The sequence below is a fragment of the Saccopteryx bilineata genome, chromosome 3 (assembly GCF_036850765.1).
Source record: "Saccopteryx bilineata isolate mSacBil1 chromosome 3, mSacBil1_pri_phased_curated, whole genome shotgun sequence".
NCBI lineage: Eukaryota > Metazoa > Chordata > Mammalia > Chiroptera > Emballonuridae > Saccopteryx > Saccopteryx bilineata.
Window position 1 is genome coordinate 188,943,269 of NC_089492.1, and position 22,475 is coordinate 188,965,743.

The 22,475-nt window shown below is 42.5% G+C and overlaps 1 protein-coding gene and 1 non-coding gene across 10 annotated transcripts in view; one reads left to right on the forward strand and one right to left on the reverse strand.

The window, feature by feature from the left end:
• Positions 1-22,475, forward strand: part of FARS2 (phenylalanyl-tRNA synthetase 2, mitochondrial) — a 672,513-nt gene that overhangs the window by 307,879 nt on the left and 342,159 nt on the right. The window lies entirely within an intron of this gene.
• TRNAA-UGC (transfer RNA alanine (anticodon UGC)) lies at positions 7,713-7,788 on the reverse strand. Its single transcript has one exon. It is a non-coding gene; the product is annotated as a tRNA-Ala (tRNA).

Genomic DNA, 22,475 nt, shown 5'->3' on the forward strand with positions numbered 1-22,475 from the left:
TGTAATTATTGACACTTGTGGGTTCCCTACTGCCATTTTATAAATTGCTTTCTGTTAGTTTTGTATCTAGTTTGATTCTTCTCTTTTGTTTTTCTATCATTTGTTTTTGTTTGTTTGTGTTCCATACTTCTTTCCTCTGTTGCTACCTTTTTTAAGTCAAGTGTTTTTGTAGTGGTTTTTTTAAGGGTGGTTACCATTAAGTAATGAAAAGGGTACCTACCATATTCATTGTAGTACCCTATCTTATAAGTATTTCTGCACTTCGTCATCCTTTGCTACTGTTAATCTCCATCCTCTCCCCCCTTTTTTTCCTTTGTTGTCACAGTTTAAGTTTGGTTTTATTGTGTTCTTGGTGGAGCTGTTACTTGTGGTGTTGTTTTCTTTTGTTCTTTGAATCTGGTTGGAAAACCCCCTTTAGTATTTCCTAGAGTGGGGGCTTTCTGTTGATAAATTCTCTCATCTTTTCTGTATTTGTGAATGTTTTTATATCTCCTTCATACTTGAAGGATAGCTTTGATGGTTATAGTATTCTTGGCTGAAAGTTCCTCTCTTTCAGGGCTTTAAATATTGGGGTCCACTCTCTTCTAGCTTGTAGAGTTTCTGCTGAGAAATCTGATGATAATCTAATAGGCCTTCCTTTATATGTTGTACTCTTCTTTTCCCTGGCTGCCTTGAGAATTTTTTCTTTGTCATTGGTTTGTGTCATCTTTATTATGATGTGCCTTGGAGTGGGTTTGTTGGGGTTAAGAAAACTTGGTGTTCTGTTTGCTTCTTGAATTTGAGGCTTTAGTTCCTTCCACAGGCTTGGGAAGTTCTCGTCTATTATTTGTTTGAGTATATTCTCCATTCCATTTTCTTTCTCTTCTCCCTCTGATATACCTATTATTCTTATGTTATTCTTTCTGATGGAGTCAGACAATTCCTGTAGGGCTTTCTCGTTTTTTATTATTTTTGAGTCTCTTTCTTCTTCTCTCTGTTGTGCCTCAAGTTGTTTGTCTTCTATTTCACTAATCCTATCTTCAATCTGGGCTGTTCTGTTAGCTAAGCTTGTTACCTCGTTTTTCAGCTCGTGAATTGAGTTTTTCATTTGTTTGATTTGTTTTTATAGTTTCAATTTCCTTGGTAATATATTCTTTGTGTTCATTGAGTTGTTTTCTGATCTCCCTATATTGCCTTTCTGTGTTTTCTTGTATATCTCTGAGTATTTTTAAGATTTCTATTTTAAATTCTCTGTCATTTAGCTCCAAGGCTTCCAATATGTTAAGTCTTTTCTCCATAGATTTTTCCACATCTATTTGTGTTACCTCTCTTTCTTTTGTATCCATAATATTCGATTTCCTCTTTCTTATCGGCATCTGAGGGTGGTCTTATTGATAGCACTAATTAGAATTAATAAAGAGTAAAAAGAAAAAAAAAAAGGTAAAACACCCCACACAAAAAAAAGCAATAATTTATTATTTCCCCCTTTTTTTCTCTCTTCTCTTTCCCTCCTCTCCCCTCCTCAGGGAAATATCGTGCCTATAATGGAGGGCCTGATTTGGGGTGAGGAGTTCAAGGGGCAAAAAAAAAGGGAGTAGGGACCTAGTAAATGCAAAAAAAAAAAAAGGAAGAAAATCTTAGACAAGCATAAGATGATTTGCTTGTAAGTGATGGTCAACTAAGAGATATAATGAGAGGGATAAGAGGGAACCAGAAAAAAGGACCAAAAAAGAATAATAAAGAAGAAAAAATAAAAATAATAAGTAAAAATCTGTTGTATTAAGTGGAGCGAAGAATAAATACAATGGAGACCTTGGGTTGGGAGGACCCAAAATGCCACAAAAATAAACAAACAAGAAAAAAAATGAAAACAAAAGCAAAAAAGAGAAATAAAGCCAAAAAAAAATAAGCCTTGAGTCCCAAATTAACTAATTTGTTCGTGATTGAGGATTATATGGGAGGAAAGTAAAATGAGAAAAGAAAAAACGAATAGAAAGGAAAAAATAAGAAAAAGAGAAAAAGGAAGGAAGAAATAAAATAGGAAGAGAAAAAAACAAAATAAAGCAAGACAAAAAAAAAAAACAAAAGAGGAGAGAGTGAGAGTTAAGTGTTTTGGAGTATAACCTTAAAGGAGGGTGAGGATGAAGAAGAAAAATAAAATGCAACACTCATGGGTAGTGTAGTTCAAGAAAGGGGAAGCATAAGATGGGCAGAGAATAGAAGGACCGAGGTGGAGGAAATAAAGGCAAAAAGACAGAAGAAACAAACAACAACAACAACAAAAAAAAATTAGTGGATCAAGTTGTAAAGTCTGTGGGTTTTTCTTGATTTTGAGAGGTTAACTTCTTCCTTTTTCTTTTCTCTCCCTCTTCCTAGTCGGTGACTCTGTACCCCAGGCTCTGCCCCTGTGTCACTCTTAGGTAGGGATTTGCAGTTGATGGGATTCTATGGCAATGTCATATAATTGGCTTTAGTCTTGCTGGAAGTAAAGGCTTGTTGGCGTTTGCATCAATTGTCCAATGATGAGAGAGTTTGCTTTCCTGGATTCTCTCTCCTAGTTCCCCCTTTCTGAATTAGCAGCCTGGTGATCCAGCTATAAGGCTGCAACTGCTTCTGCCTGGGAAGTAAGAGGCTCAAAGAGCTGGGAAATCCCCACTCTATCCCCACTCAGTGCAAGGCTTTGGGAAAGGCTCTGACAGTCAGGGCCTCCAGTGTAATCAGGCGGGGGTGGGAGTCAATTGTTGTCAAGGTGACTGTTCAGCGCCTATCATTTAGTTGGACCTCTCAACCCAGGCTTTCCACACTTTGTAGCCTGTTTTTGCAGGGAAGAAGAGGCACTAGTCTCTGCTTACGACTAGTGTAGTATAGACCTTATTATCTGCCAAGTCCTTCTTGTTAGCGTTTATCCCTGAATATGGAGGCTCTATCAATCAGAAGTTGCCCCCGCCCCTTTAGCGAGAGGCACTAAAAAATATCACGCCTCTTGTCTTGGATCGCTGAACTGAGAGAGATCTTATCAATTAGAACCGAGGGTGCGCAGATTTTATGGGTTAAGCTAATTTCAGTGATTGGGTCGCATCTGTGCTTCCGAAGGTATTTTAGGCTGCCTGCGCGCGCCCCTCCCCCAACGCTTGATTGTTAGCTTGAATGGCTGGGTGAGGTGCCCCACCCACGGAGAGAATTTCCCAAGCCTCTCCTGCTGGCCCCGCCGCTGGCAGCTGGACCGCACCAGGCTCAGGAGCCCCCTGAGTGTGCGGGCCAGCAGGGCGCCCTGGGCGCGTGGAATGCCCAAGGCACGTGCGAATGGGGCGCTCCGGGCACCGGTGGCCAGCGACCCCCACTCGCAGTGTGCGGGCCGCTGGGAACGTCAGCGGTGCTCAACCGGACCGGGCGCACGCGCGGCTGCTCGCGGTGGCTCGCGGCAGCAGCCTGCGGGGGCTCGCGGCGGCTCGAGGTGGCGGCTCGCGGCGGCTCGCGGTTCCCAAGTATATGGGCTGACTCACCACAGGCGCACTTCCTTGCGGTTTGAAAGAACGTCCCTGTGGTAGATTCCTCCACACCCTCGTCTCTCAGATTCAAGTGATAACAGTCCTTTCGCTATCAGTTTGTGTGGAACTCCGGAATGCTCCGAGGATAAATTTTTCTGTTTCTAGTTGATAAATTTGTTGTGATTTAGGGGAGAGCTGTCGGACGCGCTGCTCACGGCGCCATTTCCGTGACGTCACTCTTTTTATCCTTTTAATGTTTGCTCATGATGCAAAATTGAGCTCTCTGAATTTTTCTAGACTTCTCTCACTCTGCTTTAATTCACCTTAGGTACCTTGAATGGTCTCGGAACAAGGATATTCCACAGTAACAGCCTGTTGTTAGCTCTTTTCTCTTCCTATTTCCTTGCACCTTTCTTTCTGCTTTATCAATAAACGCCTTCCAAGCCAGAGTATAAGAAACTTGTTAAGAATAAGTGAACACCATGATGGGATTTCAGACACTGAGAGACTGACTTAGAAGCAGCAGTAGAGGGCGCTGGGACCCTCATTTCATAATAATGGAGCCTCCGTCAAACATGTTTCATTTGAGGAGCTAAAAATGAATTGCACATATTAATTAAGTCTTGCCAGGACCTTGCTCAGTGATCCAGTACTAAGTGTCGAAAATAAGTAAATATTATTTTAATCTTGGGGAAACTGGGTATATGAGGGAATTTCCAAGACTCCATAGAGAGTCAGAATTTCGGTAATAATCCAGGAATCCTTTTGCCTTTCCCTACTCTGACCAATATCATAAATGTTTCTTCATTTAGGAAGAACCAAAGGGAAAGCCTAGGAGTTTTAGTTTCCTCTTGAGCAGTTCCTTTAATGCAAGGTATATAAGATGTATGCTTTATTTTTATCTTTTTTACCTTATATATAGTCTCTTAAATGTTTTTTTTTTGTAAAATGTATGCTTTAAATAAATCACATTTCCATAACACTGTATGCCTATTTTAAAAGTAATCCTTTTTTTAGTATAGTCTAGTGTCTCTTTGCCTTTAACCAACAAAGATCCTTAAAAAAAAGAAAATGAAAGATAAATAGCATTCTTGGAAACCATGCAGGCAGATCATATATTGTGTGATCTTATTCACTCATATTATGTGGTGATTAGAGCAGGGCTTCAGTCAGCTGGAGGATTCCCCAAGGCAAGGTCTGGTCCCACCAGTGCACATGGTGTGCCCCATCTGACACTAGAGTGACTTGAGAATTGAGCCCAGGGAGGCTGCAGTGTGGTGCAGCAGATGAGCACTGGTGGTTGCCATGGAGATCACTAATACTGCCGAAACTCAAAGAAAGGGCACTTGCCTCAGCTCAGAAGCCAGACTGAAAATGAATGAGGAACAAGTGGAATTTAGAATAGCCCCTCAGCTAGTTATCCCACATGGAGTTTTAATTTTCTTTTTTTTCTTCTTCTTCATTTTTCTAAGCATAGATTGAAAACAAGGCTATGTTATGAAATACAGGCAGGTCCCTCTGACCTCATCTCAGCCTGACAACCTTGGAGTGGATGTATATTCATGATGATGCATGACTAATAGGATTGGGGATGGGGACCCGGGCAGGGGGTGTGCCGGCCCTTCTGGAGCCTGTGTGCAGCTTGTCACTGGGGTTTAGTAGGCACCTTGGGATTTGTCTGCAGCATATGCGCCGCTGTTAATGATTGAAAAATTACCACAACAATTAGTCACGGATCGCTAAAGGCAGGGCTCCAAATGTGATGGACAATGTGATTAAACCCATGTATGTGACAATTAACTCTCCTGCAGGTTTATCCACCAAGGAGGGTGCCCTGGGGGTGAAAGCAGAGGGGAATGAGGAGGAGGAAGAAAGGGGGAGCAACAAGGAGCAGGAGAGAAAAACACTGAAGAATGGGCCTGATACAGCTGGCATGCTCGCTCTTAATCTGATCCCAAATTAATCACAGTTAGATTAATCCTGGTTTTATTGCACCTTTCTATTGCCCATTTATTTATACCTCCCTTAATTTTATGGAGGCATGACTGATTAAATTCTGCCCATTCCATGTTTTTAAAAGTTTTAAATCAGGTCTGTCGATTTAATGCAATGTCTTAGGTTGTTCACAGTGCAATTATCTCGTAAACACTAAGCAGGCACCAGATATAGTATGTCATGAATCCCTTATATGTCACAGCCGAGTAACCCAGAATAAATATTTGTTTGCTCAGTATTCTGCTAAAAGGAAGCTTTGTGATGTCAATCTGTTGATTATTTGGGCAGAAGAAATAGAATATACACACAACTTTATTAAGTAAAAGAAGCCTAAACCTAGTACATGTCACATACAAATTTTGTGCACAAGAGAAAAACAGTGTTAATATTTGGATGAACTGTCTGCAAATATATGTTTATAGCATAGAAAAGTAATGCTCATAGTCCACAGATATGTTTATATATGGGATTATGATTAACCAATATGTTCTGTTCTTAATTTACTTTTGTTTTAGATGTTATTTTTGGTGTTCTTTATATTTGAGTACAAAACACTGCATTTAAATAATGTTGAGGAGGTGGTAACACAAACCAGCATAAGCAAAGCTTCATGCTATGTAGCTCCTATTCCTTGCATGCATGTGTGAGTTAAGAATACTCCACTCCTAATTCATGAGAGGGAATCTAAAGCTTTAGAAAACACTGAATTTTATGTACATGGATGGTTTTTCTTTTCTCAGTGTTCCTTAGGATTGGTCTGTTGCTCTTGTTCATAGTGATTTTGGTAGAAGGCTCAGTTTTGTTTTGTTTTGTTTTGTTTTTGTATTTTTCTGAAGCTGGAAATGGGGAGAGACAGTCAGACAGACTCCCGCATGCGCCCGACCGGGATCCACCCAGCATGCCCACCAGGGGCGACGCTCTGCCCACCAGGGGGTGATGCTCTGCCCCTCTGGGGCGTCGCTCTGCCGCAACCAGAGCCACTCTAGCGCCTGGGACAGAGGCCAAGGAGCCATACCCAGCACCTGGGCCATCTTTGCTCCAATGGAGCCCTGGCTGCGGGAGGGGAAGAGAGAAACAGAGAGGAAGGAGGGGGTGGGGGTGGAGAAGCAAATGGGCGCTTCTCCTATGTGCCCTGGCCGGGAATCGAACCCTGGTCCCCCGCACGCCAGGCCGACGCTCTACCGCTGAGCCAACTGGCCAGGGCCGTTTTTTGTTTTTTTAATTTGCAGAGTAAGGTAGATTATCTTTGTTACTTGCTTTTTTAACCTGATCTACCCAGGGATATAAAGGTAGAGGGTCTGTTTGTGGTGTGATTGTCACTATCTCTTAACGTAGTAGTAAATGAAAATAATCAGCATAAGCACATGTCTTACCTCCTTGGTGGCACAGCATTACCCTGTTAGATACCCTAGCAGCCTACATCTATAACTGCTGAAATCACCACTTTTTGGAGCACCAGTCAATAAAACTAGTCTAGCTGTGGATGGTGTGGGAACCTCAGGATCCCCCCATTGCCAAATTTGTGTTACCATGTTAGCCTCCCAATAACCAGGCCTTCAGTTCTGCCAGGACTTAACATAAAGTTAGGAAAACAATTCATTCATGAAGTATCTTTTATACCAAACTAAAGTAACTGCATGCTTTTTTTTTTTTGTAATTTTATTTTTTCAACTACAGTTTACATTCAGTATTATTTCCTCTTAGTTTCAGGTATACAGCATAGTGGTTGGGTGGTCATGTACTTTACAGAGTGTTCCCCCGGTATTTGTAGTACCTGCCCTGTGCATACTCTATGAGCCACGATCTCATTTCTGTGTCCTCTAATGGCACATTCTGCTGTCTACCGTGTCTGTTTCTCTTGGATCCTTAATGAGCAACCTGCCAACCCTGTTTGTTCATTTGCTTGTTAATTCATCCTTCCATTTATTTATTTTTATTTATTTTTTTAATTCTGAAGCAGGAAACAGGGAGAGACAGTCAGACAGACTCCCACATGCGCCCGACTGGGATCCACCCGGCACACCCACTAGGGGCGACACTCTGCCCACCAGGGGGCGATGCTCTGCCCCTCCGGGGCATCGCTCTGCCGCGACCAGAGCCACTCTAGCGCCTGGGGCAGAGGCCAAGGAGCCCTCCCCAGCGCGCGGGCCATCTTTGCTCCAATGGAGCCTTGACTGCGGGAGGGGAAGAGAGAGACAGAGAGGAAGGAGGGGGTGGGGGGTGGAGAAGCAAATGGGCGCTTCTCCTGTGTGCCCTGGCCGGGAATCGAACCCGGGTCCCCCGCACGCAAGGCCGACGCTCTACCGCTGAGCCAACTGGCCAGGCCCATCCTTGCATTTATTTATTATTTACACAATAAGGGAAATATGACAGGCCATGTGCTTGGTATTTCAGGTGGAGATGGGAAGACTCAAAGATGTATTTTATGCTGAAGATGTAAAGATAAAATATATACCAAAAGAATCATATGTAATATAGAAATTGGCAAGTTCCACAAGGGGAAAACTAGACACAGTGATGTGACTGTTTGCAGATGGGAGAAATTGCTTTCCTCTGGGTATTGGAAGGTTTTGTGGGATTTTACTTGGTCTTTGAAGAGAGTCACTCATATTCCATGGTCAAAAGACTAAATTCCTTAGTCCTTGGAAAGTATCAGGTTGGATGTGTAGGCTTGAAGAGCAGTATATTCTAGTTATGTGCAAGAATGTGTGTAGTACTATTTAGGACATAACACAGGAACAGAATTTGATTTGAATGTATGATATGGAAATAATTGTTGGAACCAGCTTATGGAGGAGGACTTGAAATGCTCAGCCGAGGAGTTTTATTTCATTTTATGGTTAATGAATTGAGTCATAATATATAAAAGTGGATGAAAGGACATTTTGTGAAGCGTGCGTATTTTAGACCTGGTCGTGCTCCTGACTACACTTGTAAAAGTTCCCGTGAAGCTGCAGGTAGAGTGGCAGCTCCAGTCCACAGCCTGTGAGGCCCTGCATGTCTAGCCCCTGCCTGTCTATCTGACTCTATTGGCCACTCTTTCCTGTCCTCATTTATGGACCCTTATCTCACAATATTCAAAAATCAACTCCAAATGGGTTAATGACTTGACCATAAGATCTGAAACTGTAGAACTATTAGAAGAAAACATAAGGAAAGAGCTCTTTGACGTTGGTGTTGGTGATAGTTTTTTGGACATGATGCCAAAAGCACAGGCAACAAAAGAAAAATAGAGAATGGGCTACATCAAAACGAAAAGCTCTCACTGCAAAGGAAACAGTCATTAGAGCGAACAGGCAACATATGGAACGAGAGAAAATAGTTGCAAATCACATTATCGGATAAGTGGTTAATGTCAAGTATATGAGGAGCTCATATAATTTAATGACAAGGAAGACAAAGAGCCCAGTTTTGAAAATGGGCATAGGACCTGGATAGACATTTCTGAAAAGAAGACATACAGTGGCCATCAGGTATATGAAAAGGTGCTCGACATCACCAATCATCAGAAGAAAACAAATCACAACCACAATTAGATTCTATTTTATTCATGTCAGAAATGGCTATTTTTAAAGGAAAAAAAGTGTTGGCAAGGATGCAGAGAAAAGGAAACCCTTGTACATTGTTGGTAGGAATGTAAATTGGTTAGTCATTATGGAAAACAATATGAAGTTTTCTCAAAAAAAATTAAAAATAGAACTACCTTATGATCTAGCAATCTCACTTATGGGTATGTATCCTAAAGAAATGATACCAGTATCAGAAAGATTCCCTGCATTCCCATGTTCATTGCATCATTATTCACAGTAGCTCAAATATGGAAACAACCTATATGTCCTATATGGCAAATGAATTGATATATACGATGGAATAATATTCAACCTTAAAAAGAAATATGTCCTGACATTTGGGGCAATATAAATAAACCTTGAGGACATCATGTTAAGTGAAATAGGCCAGACACAGAAAGTAAAATACTTCTCATTTTCACTTATATGCAGAATTTAAAAGAGTCAGACTCACAGAAGCAGAGGGTAGAATGGTAGTTGCCAGGGGCTGAGGGAGGGCAGATGGGGAGATGTTTATCAGGGCTACAGAGTGTTGCTTATGCAAGAGGAGTAGGTTCAGGGATTCTAATGCACAGTGTGATGACTGTAGTTAAAATACTGTATTTTGTGTACTTGAAATTTGCTAGGAAAGTAAATCTTAAATCTTTGCACCATACACACACAGAAAGAAAACAGTAACCATGTAAGGTGATAGATGTTAATTAGCTTAATTGTGGTGATCATTTCTCAATGTATATGTGTATAAAACATCATGTTGTACACCTTAAGTGTATACAATTTTTACTTGACAATTATACCACATTAACGATGGGGGGGGGAATAGCTAAAAAGGAAACCATGAAAAAGATATGTGTGGAATCTGTTGCAAGAACACAGGTTTTTGTGGCAGTAACAGCAGAGGCTTCAGCTCCTTCATTATCCTGTTCCGTGAGCTGATACTGTTCAGCCTGTCTGTCCACTGGTAGCTTTTCCCCATTTTAAATATAATTCTAGGGTGTTAGAGATAGAAATAATTTTTAGATGAAAACATCTTTCACTTATGTGGTGCTTTTACAAATTATTTGCTTACTCTCTGATCCAGGCCTGTTTTGGGAATAAACAGGGACTTTCATTTCCATTTTATGAAACAAGATACCTAGGGATAGAGTGGTTAAGTGTTCTAATATTAATAACCAAAGCATGAGTAGCCTCTGTTTCCTAGCCCCTGGCTGGACTGTTCATCTCTTAATCCCAGACTCTGCTACCAATGCCAAGTATTGAATAGAATAAATACCTAGAAGCCTAGGCGAAGTAACAGTGTTCAGACCTCCATAGTTCTTTCCAGTTGACTGAGGACTCCCAACTTGCAAGTGTAGAAGCCAACAACCATCACCACTAAAACGGTTCATCTGGGTAGCTTTTCCATCTAACCCCCTAAGTTGGTGCCAGTTTGGGCTGTCTCATGATCTAGTCCAGTGGTCGGCCAACTCATTAGTCAACAGAGCCAAATATCAACAGTACAATGATTGAAATTTCTTTTGAGAGCCAAATTTTTTAAACTTAAACTATATAGGTAGGTACATTCTTTATTGAGGTAGCGCCCACACGTGGTATTTTGTGGAAGAGCCGCATGTGGCTCGTGAGCCATGGTCTGCCGACCAAGGACTAGTCTGAGTGACTGAATGGCCAGGTGTTTGACATTTACTGTTGGTGGCCATGAGGTCGTATACTCCTCAGGATTGTCCCCACTCTCAGCCATGGAGAGGGTGTGTAGGCCCATAGGTGAGTAAGACCGAGTCCCAAATGCTTGTTACACATGCAAATATTTCTAGAAATCTCTGGTCTTTTCTTGACTATAAAATATACAAATTATTGATACCATTGTATATTTGTGTTTATTTTCATATATAAAAATACTTAAAAAGTATATGTCATATAGTGAAATGGTGGCTTTTGAGGATTCTGTCATACTCAACCAGTGAATCTGCACCTCTTGGACCTACTTGGACAAGCCTTGTACCCACATTAAAGAAGTCTGGGCTTCTGGGGAATGTGTGCTGCTCTGTGTGCAGATCTTCTCACTTGTCCTCATTGGGGCTGCTGTATATGTATGGTCCCTACAAAATGTGTTAAGTCTTCTTTGCTCTTTGGTTTTTTTGGGCATAGCTATATTCTACTCATCCTATTCAAAATCTCTTATCTTCTATTCCATTAGATTACCACAACGAGAGAGGCAACATGACACAGAATACGTTTAGGAGTCTGGACCAGAGGTTGAGTTCTACTTTCCTCTGGTGTCACCATGGGGTAGTCTCATCCTGAAAACTCAAGCACAGGAAAACCTCTAGATATTCATCTAGTTTTGTGTCCCAGAAGGATAAGAACATTTCCAATATGTAGTTGTTTATATTTTACATTTTATTCACCTTTTTTGATTCCCAACTTCTACTTTTGCATACGATATCTATAAAAGTTATAGCCTCTTATAATAAATGCTATTATATCTCAAATCTCTGCATAATAAAACAATTGCCAAAGCCCTGTGCAATGACCCAGTTCAGGTGATATATATATATATATATATATATATATATATATATATATATATATATTCCAGAATAGCATTCCGGTTTGAACTAATAGTATTGACTACCTTACTGCTTAATTTCAAAGGCTAAGTGACAATTGTAAGGCAGTTAAGACAAAGCCTACACAGTCACATCTGAGTACACCAGTCTGCGGTTGACGGCAGCAAGTCCTCCTGATGCACCGTGTCCTAGTACAGCCCTTCACTCCCAAGAGCTGGAGGGAAGGGCGATGGAACAATTAGGGCCAGTAGCTTGTTCTCTCACATCTGTTTATGTGGCTCCTCCCTACTGTAGAAAGCAAGCATATACCAATACAAGGTACACATGCACACAGATACAGATTCATGCATGCCTACACATGACACACACACACACACACACACACACACACACCACTTAAGCCTTAGCTCCTAAACCTATAAGGACCTGGCTGAATAAAGGCAGATAATGATTTATGTAGAATTGAAGAGGGCCTTGCAGCTGGGGGACTCCTATGGCAGTTAGCTCCCTCTATTTACAGAGAAGATGGTTACATTCTGGAAGACAAATGATGGGACCAGGGACACCAGAGCACCTGCTGGCAGCTCTGGGGATATATCTATTGAGATCCAATTCAGTGCCACTTCCAATGTAGGACCTCAAGCACATGGCGGAAAAGACACCGCCAAAGACTTGTGTTCTGTGCTTTCACTGTTTGAGTCAGATTTTATAAAAGTTAACTTCAGGTTTTGCATTTAATTTGTTCTATTTCTGAGGATGAAATCTTAGGGTTTTTTTTAATTAATTTATTGGGGTGGCACTGGTTAATATAATTCTACAGGGTTCAGGTGCCCAATTCCACAACACATCTCTGCACACTGTATTTTGTGTTCACTCATTCAAGTCAAGTTTTTGTCCATCACCATTTATCTCCCCTGTAACCTTTACCACCTCCCCCAACTTCTGCCGTGGTCACCAAACTTTGTCCATGTCCATGAACTTTTTTGTGTTTGTGTGACAGAGACAGAGAGAGGATAGATAGGGACAGACAGACAGGAAGGGGAGAGAGATGAAAAGCATCAATTCTTCATTGTGGTTCCTTAGTTGTTCATTGATTGATTTCTCATATGTGCCTTGACCAGGGGGCTACAGCAGACCGGGTGACCCCTTGCTCAAGCCAATGACCTTGGGTTTCAAGCCAGTGACCTTTGGTTCAAGCCAGTGACCATGGGGTCATGTCTATGATCCCAAACCCAAGCCAGCTACCCCTACGCTCAAGCTGGTGAGCTTGCGCTCAAGTCAGATGAGCCCGTGCTCAAGCTGGTGACCTCAGGGTTTCGAACCTGAGTCCTCTGCGTCCCAGTATGATGCTCTATTCACTCTGCCACTGCCTGCTCAGGCATGTCCATGATTTTTTTATTTTTGCTTTTTTTTGCTCTATCACTCTGCCTCTGCCACCCAGCTCTCCCTGCCCCCTGACAGCTGTCAGCCTGCTGCTCTATCTGTGAGTCTGTCTCTGTTTTACTTGTTAGTTTACTAGACTCCACATATGAGTGGAATCATATGGTGCTTGCCTTTGTCTGACTGGCTTATTTCACTCAGCACAGTGCTCTCCAGGTCCACCCATGCTGTTGCTAAAGCTAAGGAAATCTGAGGTTTTTAACCCAGCAGTTCATAAACCTCTGTTAACGAGAGTATAAAAGCCATCAGATTATCATTCCCTAATGCAGATGAAGTTCTGGGTGAAAAGGGGAGGTCGTGGGTACTAACTACTTCGTTGGGACTGGGGGATGCCTGGGCAGCTGTGACTGGGGTGTCAGAGCCGTAGTGCTGCCAAGACTTCTCTGAAAACTTCTTTCTCCTTTCCTTCTCCTTTCTCCCTTTTCACTGAGGGTAGTACCTAAATTTATCTAACAGCAGATAGAGACCACATAGCATGCTGTATAATCTGGATATCCACAAGGCCTTTAATAAAATATCCCTAGGGGCCCTTGTTAAGTACCATGGAGAAATTATTGAGCAGAATAATTCATTTACTTAGATTTATATTTATTTGGACTGGTCTTTACAGAGCATGGACTATCAGTCTGTTGTTAACCTGCAAAGATATTTATAGTGGAGCGATGCAAAGCTCTGCTTTCAGACTTGTCTTGCTTACGGTTTTTACCAATGACTTTGATGAAGACATATTTATCAAATTGGCAGTTGGCAAAAGCCTGGGAGGGACAGTTAATATGATTTGTGACTTGACCCTGAGTCAAGACCCCTTGATAATCTGAAATGATGTACCAGAAAAAAATAACAGGGTGAAAAATTGTAAGATAAAGTCTTTAAATTAGGCTTAAAAATTAATTACACAACTTCAGGGTGGGGAGAAGTGGAGGATGTAACTTGTCACAAATTCAGTATGAGTTAACTTATGGTAGGGCCATTGAAAAATATAGATGATATTGTAGAAGCACAGTGTGCAGTTCAAGGGAGGTAATAGGTGGATGGACCACTCCTGGATGACTGTCTCGAATAATCCCTCCATTGCCTGAGATACTCTGGGCTGCAGAGATTACTAAATGACATGTCTATTTGAATGAGTTGAATGAAAATATTTTATTCCAAGGTGAGATATAAAACTTTTGGATAAATTACCCAATATGGAGAAATGACTATTTTAAAACACATCTTGGGAAATTATTAAAAATCTAGAGAAAGCCCTGCCCTTTGCTGTCTCCTCTGGGCTCTTGGCCACCCACTCCCACCCTGAAATGAAAACATTGCTTACCGCAGTTACTTACAACAAAGCTACCAAAACAAATGAGTCTTTACATTTTTAGTGACAAAAATCTACTTCGACTCTCTGCTCCATGTTGAACTGTATTGTGAAATTAAAATGTTTTAATGAGCCTGACCAGGCAGTGGCGCAGTGGATAGAGCATTGGACTGGGATTCAGAGGACCCAGGTTCAAGACCCCGAGGTCGCCAGCTTGAGTGCGGGCTCATCTGGTTTGAGGAAAAGCCCACCAGCTTGAACCCAAGGTCGCTGGCTCCAGCAAGGGGTTACTCGGTCTGCTGAAGGCCCATGGCCAAGGCACATATGAGAAAGCAACCAATGAACAATTAAGGTATTGCAACACGCAATGAAAAACTGATGATTGATGCTCCTCATCTCTCTCCGTTCCTGTCTGTCTGTCCCTGTCTATCCCTCTCTCTGATTCACTCTGTCTCTGTAAAAAATAAATAAATATTTAAAAAAATTTTTTTTAATGGTTCTATCTGTAAGGTTGGCTTCTGCAGGCCCTATATGGCCTTTAAAAATGAAAACAACATTGTGTGTGTGCACATGTGCTCGTCTATTGCTTGAATCTATTTTTCAAAATTAAAAATGGAGGCACTCTTTCAAAAATTCTCTTTCTCAGCTAGCCTGCGGCACAGTGTTTACTGGCAGCAGGAAAGGCAAGTCAGCCCTGTACTCATGTCTTACACCTCCCTTCAATTCCCTCTCTTCGCTTTGGAAAGGAAAATATTCTGGCACGAGCATCTTTTTATCGTCTCTGTTTAGAACGGTTACCACCTGCCTCCAGAGCCAAGGGGAGCCCTCCTTGTGTTCCTGGCCAGGCACACCACATGGTAATGTGGACACTGTGCCAGACCTACTTGCTAATAGGCTGGGGAGATGGGGAGAGTCCCCATGGGGGAGGGGCAGTGCTGAAGCATCAGAGCCTTTAGCCACTGTCACCTGTTTCTTAGCTAGTAAAGGCTGCCTGTGGTGTTAATGAAGGGAGAATAAAAGATATAGGGCATATTGCAAGCTGTCAGTTGGATACAGAGTGGGAGTTGTAATTACTGGTAGTTTCTCTTCCTCCTTTCTCTTTGGGTCCCTGAGTTCATTGTTCTTAGGTTTGGGGTGTGGAAAAGGTGACCAGCCATTTGTCATCTGTAGCCCAGGGTCTGTACCCTTTAAATAGACTGTTCAGGCCTGACCTGTGGTGGCGCACTGGATAAAGCGTCGACCTGGAATGCTGAGGTTGCCGGTTCAAAACCCTGGGCCTGCCCAGTCAAGGCATGTATGGGAGTTGAAGCTTCCTGCTCCTCCCCCCTTCTCTCTCTCTCCTCTAAAATTAATAAAAAATAAAAATTAAAATAAATAAATAAAAAATAAATAGATTCTTCAAAAGAAAATAAAACTACGATGTTATCTCCCACCACCAGTTCCACTGTTTTTCAGAATCACCGTCTTGTTTATTTCCTGCTTTAGCCACACACAGCTTTGCAAGAAGGGACTTTTCCATTTCTCACTGGTTGCTTCAGTTTATGCAATCTCTTTTCCCCAGGAATTTGAAGTGGCTTTATTAGTGCGTGTTCTGACAGGGGTGCCTAGGCTGGTCTGGAAGGCGGGCTTTGTAGAGAACAGCCCCTGCTTCCAAATACCCTCTCCCAGCTGCTTCGTGATGCCCATGGCCCATATGGGGGTGCAGCCCTCAGTGGTGGCTTCTTGTTGTTCTGCTCGGAGTGTAAGAAGTGAAGCAGCCATGGATATCCCTGGGAGACTATCCCTGTAAGTTCCTTCTTGGCATGGGCGAGTTCACAAGAGACTTTTTCCAGTGGAGGTTCCTCCAGTGTGAGGAACGAGCCTCATGGAAGGGAGAGGGAGGAATGCCAAGGAAACACGGGTTGTCTCCCTTAGAATTCTGTTTTTAATTGGTAAAATGTGAATAATAATGTTTATCTCACAGGATTGCCAACCATTTGGAATCATATGGGAAATAAGTAAATATCACATTTCAAAAGTTCTAGGAAATAAAGAGTCCTCCTCCCCATGCACACAGTTTTGTACATCTGAAGTCAGTATTCATTTTAACAATCAGTATCATCCTTCCAGTATTTGAGCAGTATTATTTTCTTTTCTAATGGTACATAAATAATAATAATGCAGCATCTTCTAATCAACGATGTCTTGGGTTGGACGAGGTATGGTTTGACCAGAGCTGATGCTAGCTCATACTAAGTAGCATGAGGAGGGCAAAGCTCTACGAATTCCTATTTACTTTTTTTGGGACTGGGTCCTTTCCCTTGTGCTCTGTTAATGGGGAGATAAACATGGGAAGAGATTTGGCATCTTTACTTTGTAACTGATGTCTGAGTATGCTCATTTCTTCCTCTTCTCCTGTCTCTGTCTCTTCACAGGAGGTACAGGTATGGGGCACCCATGCACCCAGCAGCATACTAGGAGCAGGAGTCCTAGAGGCGGACACTTTCTGCCCTGAGGGAGTTCAGAATCTATTGGAGGAAGACAGACCAAGAACACACTTAAAAGTCACTATGACGAATGTTGCAGGGTCCTGGGAGAGCATAGAGAAAAAGCTGCAGCTCAGTGGGGGGCGAGAAGAGCAGGAAAAGCTTCAAGGAAGAAACCACTCAGGCTGAGTCCTAAGGGATGATGACTTGTTAGCAAGGGAAGTTCACAGTGGGCACTTAAAAGAAATTACAATAGGGGAAATCGTGCTTGTTCTTTTTTGCAGAGAAGCCAGCCTTGGGTCCCTGCCTTTGCCTGGCTGTTGGTTCAGCCATAACTATAGTGGAAAGAATCAGGCAAACTCAGACTCCCCTCTGCTGTTGAAGAGTGCCTTTCCACCTCCTGACCCAGAAACTTCTCCAGAGCTATGGTGCTGTGCAGCCCCATCCATAGTCTCTCTTAAGTACAGCCCTCAGATAAGGGAGTGGTAGTTCTAAGGGGGTGGATAGATGCCCCAGGCTGACAATTTTTAGCAGTCCTGTGTGGCAGCTTTGAGATCCTACTGCTCACAGGAGCAGCATCATAACACACCCTGCCTTCATCACTCTCCTTGCATTCTCTCATGTTTCTAGGATCCACTTGCACCAAAACTTACCTGCAACAAAGTGTTTTCTCAGCTCTGCTTTTAGACAACCCAAATAAATTCACTACTGAGAGGATTTTGTAGAATTCCTTAAAGCTTGTGTGGAGGGAATTTAGAACATGCTGTTAAACTGGCCAACAAAGTGGACCCAAAAGATGAAGAAGAGGCTGTTATCAAAGGCAGCTGAGAGCTAACAGATAGAAGGGAAGTGTCCACATGCATCTCTGCGCCTTCCATGATTCATGTTAGTGCACTGTCTCAACAGGTGTAATCCAAACCGTCAAGGCCAGAGTACCCCAGGAGAGAAAGGAGATTTGGAAGTTTAAGTTGCCAAGTAAACATGCAGAAAAACATGTTAGTAAATGATGCAGTTGTCAGGTGGGCCAAGGGGAACATATGGAAGAAAGTATTCAAAAAATAATCACAAAGGAGTTGAATTTATGGTGCTGAATTTTATTAGTAGTTAATGGAAATGATTTCGTCACGGTTATATGGCAATAGTAATGTTACCAATGTGTGCCTAGTAACTAGCGCAGTGTGACTGTTAGGTTTTAGACTGCAGCACAGTCTCGTGGACTTTTTGGTGCTGATGGAAGTGTTCTGTGTGCTGTCCATCATGGAAGCTGCTAACAACATGTAGTAGTTGAGCTTGAACTGCACATGAATGTAATTGAGGAACTAGATTTGTAATATTATTTAGTTTTGATCATTTTGTATTGAAATAGCCCCATGCAGCCACATTGACTATCTCATTGGACAATGCAGTAAGCACAGAGCATAGGAAAAGTACACAAAACACCAAAGGCCCACATGTAACCTGCAGGAAACTCTGGCACAGCCAGTAGGCTCAGAACAACACAGTACAGTTTGCCACACACTGTATGTCTCAGAGGTACCTCAGGTCCCAGGAATCGCAGGAGGGGTGTGTCAGAGACAAGACCTACTCACTGTTGAGAGGGCACAGTGACTTTTCAGAGGGTTTCAGTTATTCCTGCAAGAGTGGTATCCTTCCTGACGCGTGCCCCACCTGAGGGTGGGTAGGAGGGGCAGAGCTGCTCACAGTTTTGAGGGGGCCAGGGCTCCTGGGGTTCCTTGATTTTTAGAATCTCCTGTGAAAAAGCCATGCTATCCTTCAGAGTCTGCCATGTTCCAGAGACTGGGGGCAGCCGTGGAGGAGCCCTGTCCCCACCTCTGCCATTTACATTCACTTCACTTGGTGGAAGGATAGAGGCTGTTTCTCCCACGGGGAGAAAACCTATGGCCTTAGCTATTCTGCTTGAACCGTTGAACATGCGGAGTGCACACACTTGTACCGTTTGGTTTTTCTTCGCGTCATATTCTTCTTCAGCATCTAGAGAAGTCTTATTTCACAGGTAAATCAGTGGGCTTGGAGTTACCACTTCTCCAATGTAGCATTGAGCCCCGTTGTATCTACTTTCTCCTTTGCCAAATGGGTGTTCTTGGTCATGAGGCCATTTTAAATAAAATGTAGTAAGTGCAAATGCAGTTTGTAAGTGTGAAATGTTATTTTGGTGGCTAACTGTACAGGACTTGATTAGGGCATGTCTTAGTCAGCGTTTTTTGCATTTACTCTGACTTAAATACTATAATGGAACATAGGAAAGTGGTCACATGACATGATCTTGCCGTCCTCTTCATGCTGTTCAGACTTAACCTCGGAGACTGGGTTTGGAACTTCTCTCTCAGGGGCGGTGGTCTTGGTGGTTGAGAGGATAGTCAATTCAGGGCCTACTGACTTTCCGGAAAGGCCCAGAGAGTCAACATGTTAGGCTTTGGGCTGTATGCTATCTCTGTTGCTTAAAACACATTCTTAGCTCATGGTCGTACAAGAACAGTCCCTGGCCAGATTTGGCCTGAAGCCTATGATTTGATGACCACTGCTCTAGAGCTGCTCTGTCCAGCCCAATATGGCCCACTGCTCTAGAGCTGCTCTGTCCAGCCCAATATGGCCCACTGCTCTAGAGCTGCTCTGTCCAGCCACTAGCCACATGTGGGTAGGTAAATTTAAATTCACTAAAATTAAAATTTTAATTAATTATTCCCATTAGTCATATTCTAAGTGCCTTGTGGCCATATGTTCCTGGTGGCAGCTGAATTGGCCCACACAAATCCGAGTGTTTCCAGCACACAGAAAGTGCTGTCAGACATCCTACCCTCGAATGAGGTGGAATTCTAACCTGGACATCAGCTAGCCTGATGGACTGAGACTAGTTATTTGTTCTTCCTGAGCCTCCTGTTCATAAAACTATAAAATGGAAGTTATAACATCACTACTCAAGAATTTGGTAAAGATTTAATGAATATAAAGTACTTAGGACAGGGCCTGGCTTAAGCTCAGTAAATGTTAGTTACTAATACGATAAAGGCACCCACATTTCTGTTAATTCTAACAGAGCTTATCTTCTTAAAATTTACATCTGGAGAAAGGCATTATCATCATTTCTTACAGGATATTTATGAAGTCTGGGATGGCGTTTGGTTTTGGTTTTAGTAGTTGCCCAGTGAAGAGAAGTATGGTTCTAAGTCCTGAACAGTGATACCATTCAGAACAGTGCCTCTTGTCTGTCATTTCTGTGACTTGTTTTCAATTTAAATTTCGATACAAGTTAGGGCTCACCCTATGGTAATTTCATGAAAAATCCATAATAACTATCTGTTCAGTTTAGTGGTGGGTAGAGACAAAGATTAGCTTACAGAGAATACTCTGCAATCAGAGTTTCAAGGTAAATTACTGTTTTACTCTTGTTTATGAGGGAGTTCTAGCCAACACCATATTGGTCATCTTCTCCTTTAATGATAGTGTATTACTTGTTGCTGAGCAACAAGACTTCTTTCATATATTGTAATGAACCACATGTGGAGTTGGAAGGCCAGCTTGTGGGGTCATGGGCTTCTGAAGCCTGGCATTCCTCTCTTTCAGTTTTCCGTGGGCAGCTGTCAGCCATGTTACATCACGTGAATGTTTGCACAGGCCTCTCTGAGCTAAGCTTTCGCCTTTCCATGCAGCATGGTCTGCTTCTGTCCTTGCTGAAGAGAAGTCAAGGTCTTACATGCTGATGTTATCAGCTGATAATGGTAATATTATAGTAATCGCAAATGAACTGTGGATCAATTGAATTGTATGATTTACAGACTCAGTCATTAGGGCTGTGTGTGTGTGCTATCTACATCATACATTAGAATCCTATGTGCGTCCCTCCATTAGCAGACATGCAGGTGTTGAATGTTGGTTGATCATGTCCAGGGGTATTAAAGATTATGTTAAGGAAGTTACCAAGTGAAGTGTATATAAAAAGGAATACCACACCCAGCTGAAATAACAGTGCTTCCACAGCAAAGGCATATGGTTGTTTCCAGTTTGCACATCAAGATGTTTTGTTGTTTTCCCAAGATGTCAGTTCTATTTGTGTGCCTGAGCCTCTGTGTTCACTACATAGATAAGACTTCTTTCTATCATGAGCAGGCTGTGGGTGGGACAGGGGCCCCATCAGCCATTCCTGGACTCAGGGTCAGCATGTGGCACACCCTGCCTCTGAGCTTGGGGTGGAGAAGTGCTGATTGCACACGGAGGACAGACAGAAAGTGGGGTACCTAGTGTGAAGGATTTTCACCCTAAAACAAAACTGGAGCATAGAAAGTATAAAATCTCAGGTCTGAGTCTTCAGGAAGATGACACTTAAGGACTAAAAGACTGATTACCAATAAATGCTTGATTTACAGAATATTTGATAGTGTTGGGATTTTCTTGGTAGACCGGGGATTGGTCAGAGGTTGTTTCATAGCAACCTTGGGAAGTTCTGCCAGCAGCATGGATAGGAGATGGCCCAGGTCAGGTAAATCTCACAAGTAAGCCAAATTGAACTCTGCTTGTGTGACTGGACTGCACTGCTTTTCTCTGCTTGGGAAATTTTCAAGGCTGCTCTCCTTTTGGTTTTTTAATTTTAACTGACTCAGTGAGCTCTCCTGACTTTACATTTCCTGTCCATAAATACATCTACGTCATATCCTCAACAGACTAGCCTATAGCTTGCTACAGTTGTGTAACACAAATGGCAATTTCTCTGTTATTCTCAAATAAACTTATTCTTTTGAGCTTGCCTCAGTTTACCTCTTTATATAAGTCAACAGGTGCAAAGTACTTGAGCAGTTAGGGACTGGCACTTAGGCAGGGTGACAAATTTCAGGAACTGTGGTTTCTTGAATCTAGACCAACAGGCTCCTAAATTGAGTTAAACAGTGACCCAGTGGCTCTCAGTCCTGGAGCAGAACTTGTGAGAATCAGTCTCTACTACCCACAAACAGAACCAGGGAAGGTGTGGGACCAGCTGGCACTGTGATTGCTAATATGCACTGAGCACTCAGCAGCTCTGTGCCAGGTGCCCCAGGTCAGAACATAGCTCAGCCATCTCCTTTAATATTTACACCCCTGGGTGGAGGAGGATGAAGAGGGTACATGGCTCAAATTTATGGTGATGGAGAGAGAGTAGACTTTGGGTGGTGAGCACATAATGCAATGTACAGATGATATATTATAGAATTGTACACCTGAAACATACATAATGTTATTAACCAGTGTCACCACCAGCTATGATTGTGTTATGTCGTAGAATCCTCAGTCTCCCCTTAGCACCTTTACTGGTTTGTATCAGTTGAGCTCAAGAAAGGCCTGTGCGCTGTGGCATGTGATAAGTCTCGGTAAGTACGGAATGGATAAATTAAATTCTGCAGCATTCCCCACCTGCAGGTCCTGTGCTCAGGCTTCCAGGGGGAGTGCTTGTTCTGGAGTATACCCTCTCCTCGAGGCCATGTTCATCATGCTTGAGGACACTTTCTTTAGGACTCTTCTGCATTGGGAAGTAGATGGCAGCATCAAGTGTGTCCTGGGAAAAATGAGCTTTTTTCTCTGTGCCCTGGAATTAATCTTCAACTTCTGTGTTAGTCAGGCTCTGACCTTCCTTTAACTCTCCTTCTGAACCCGGTACACACCTCCCCCCAGCCTTCCTTGAC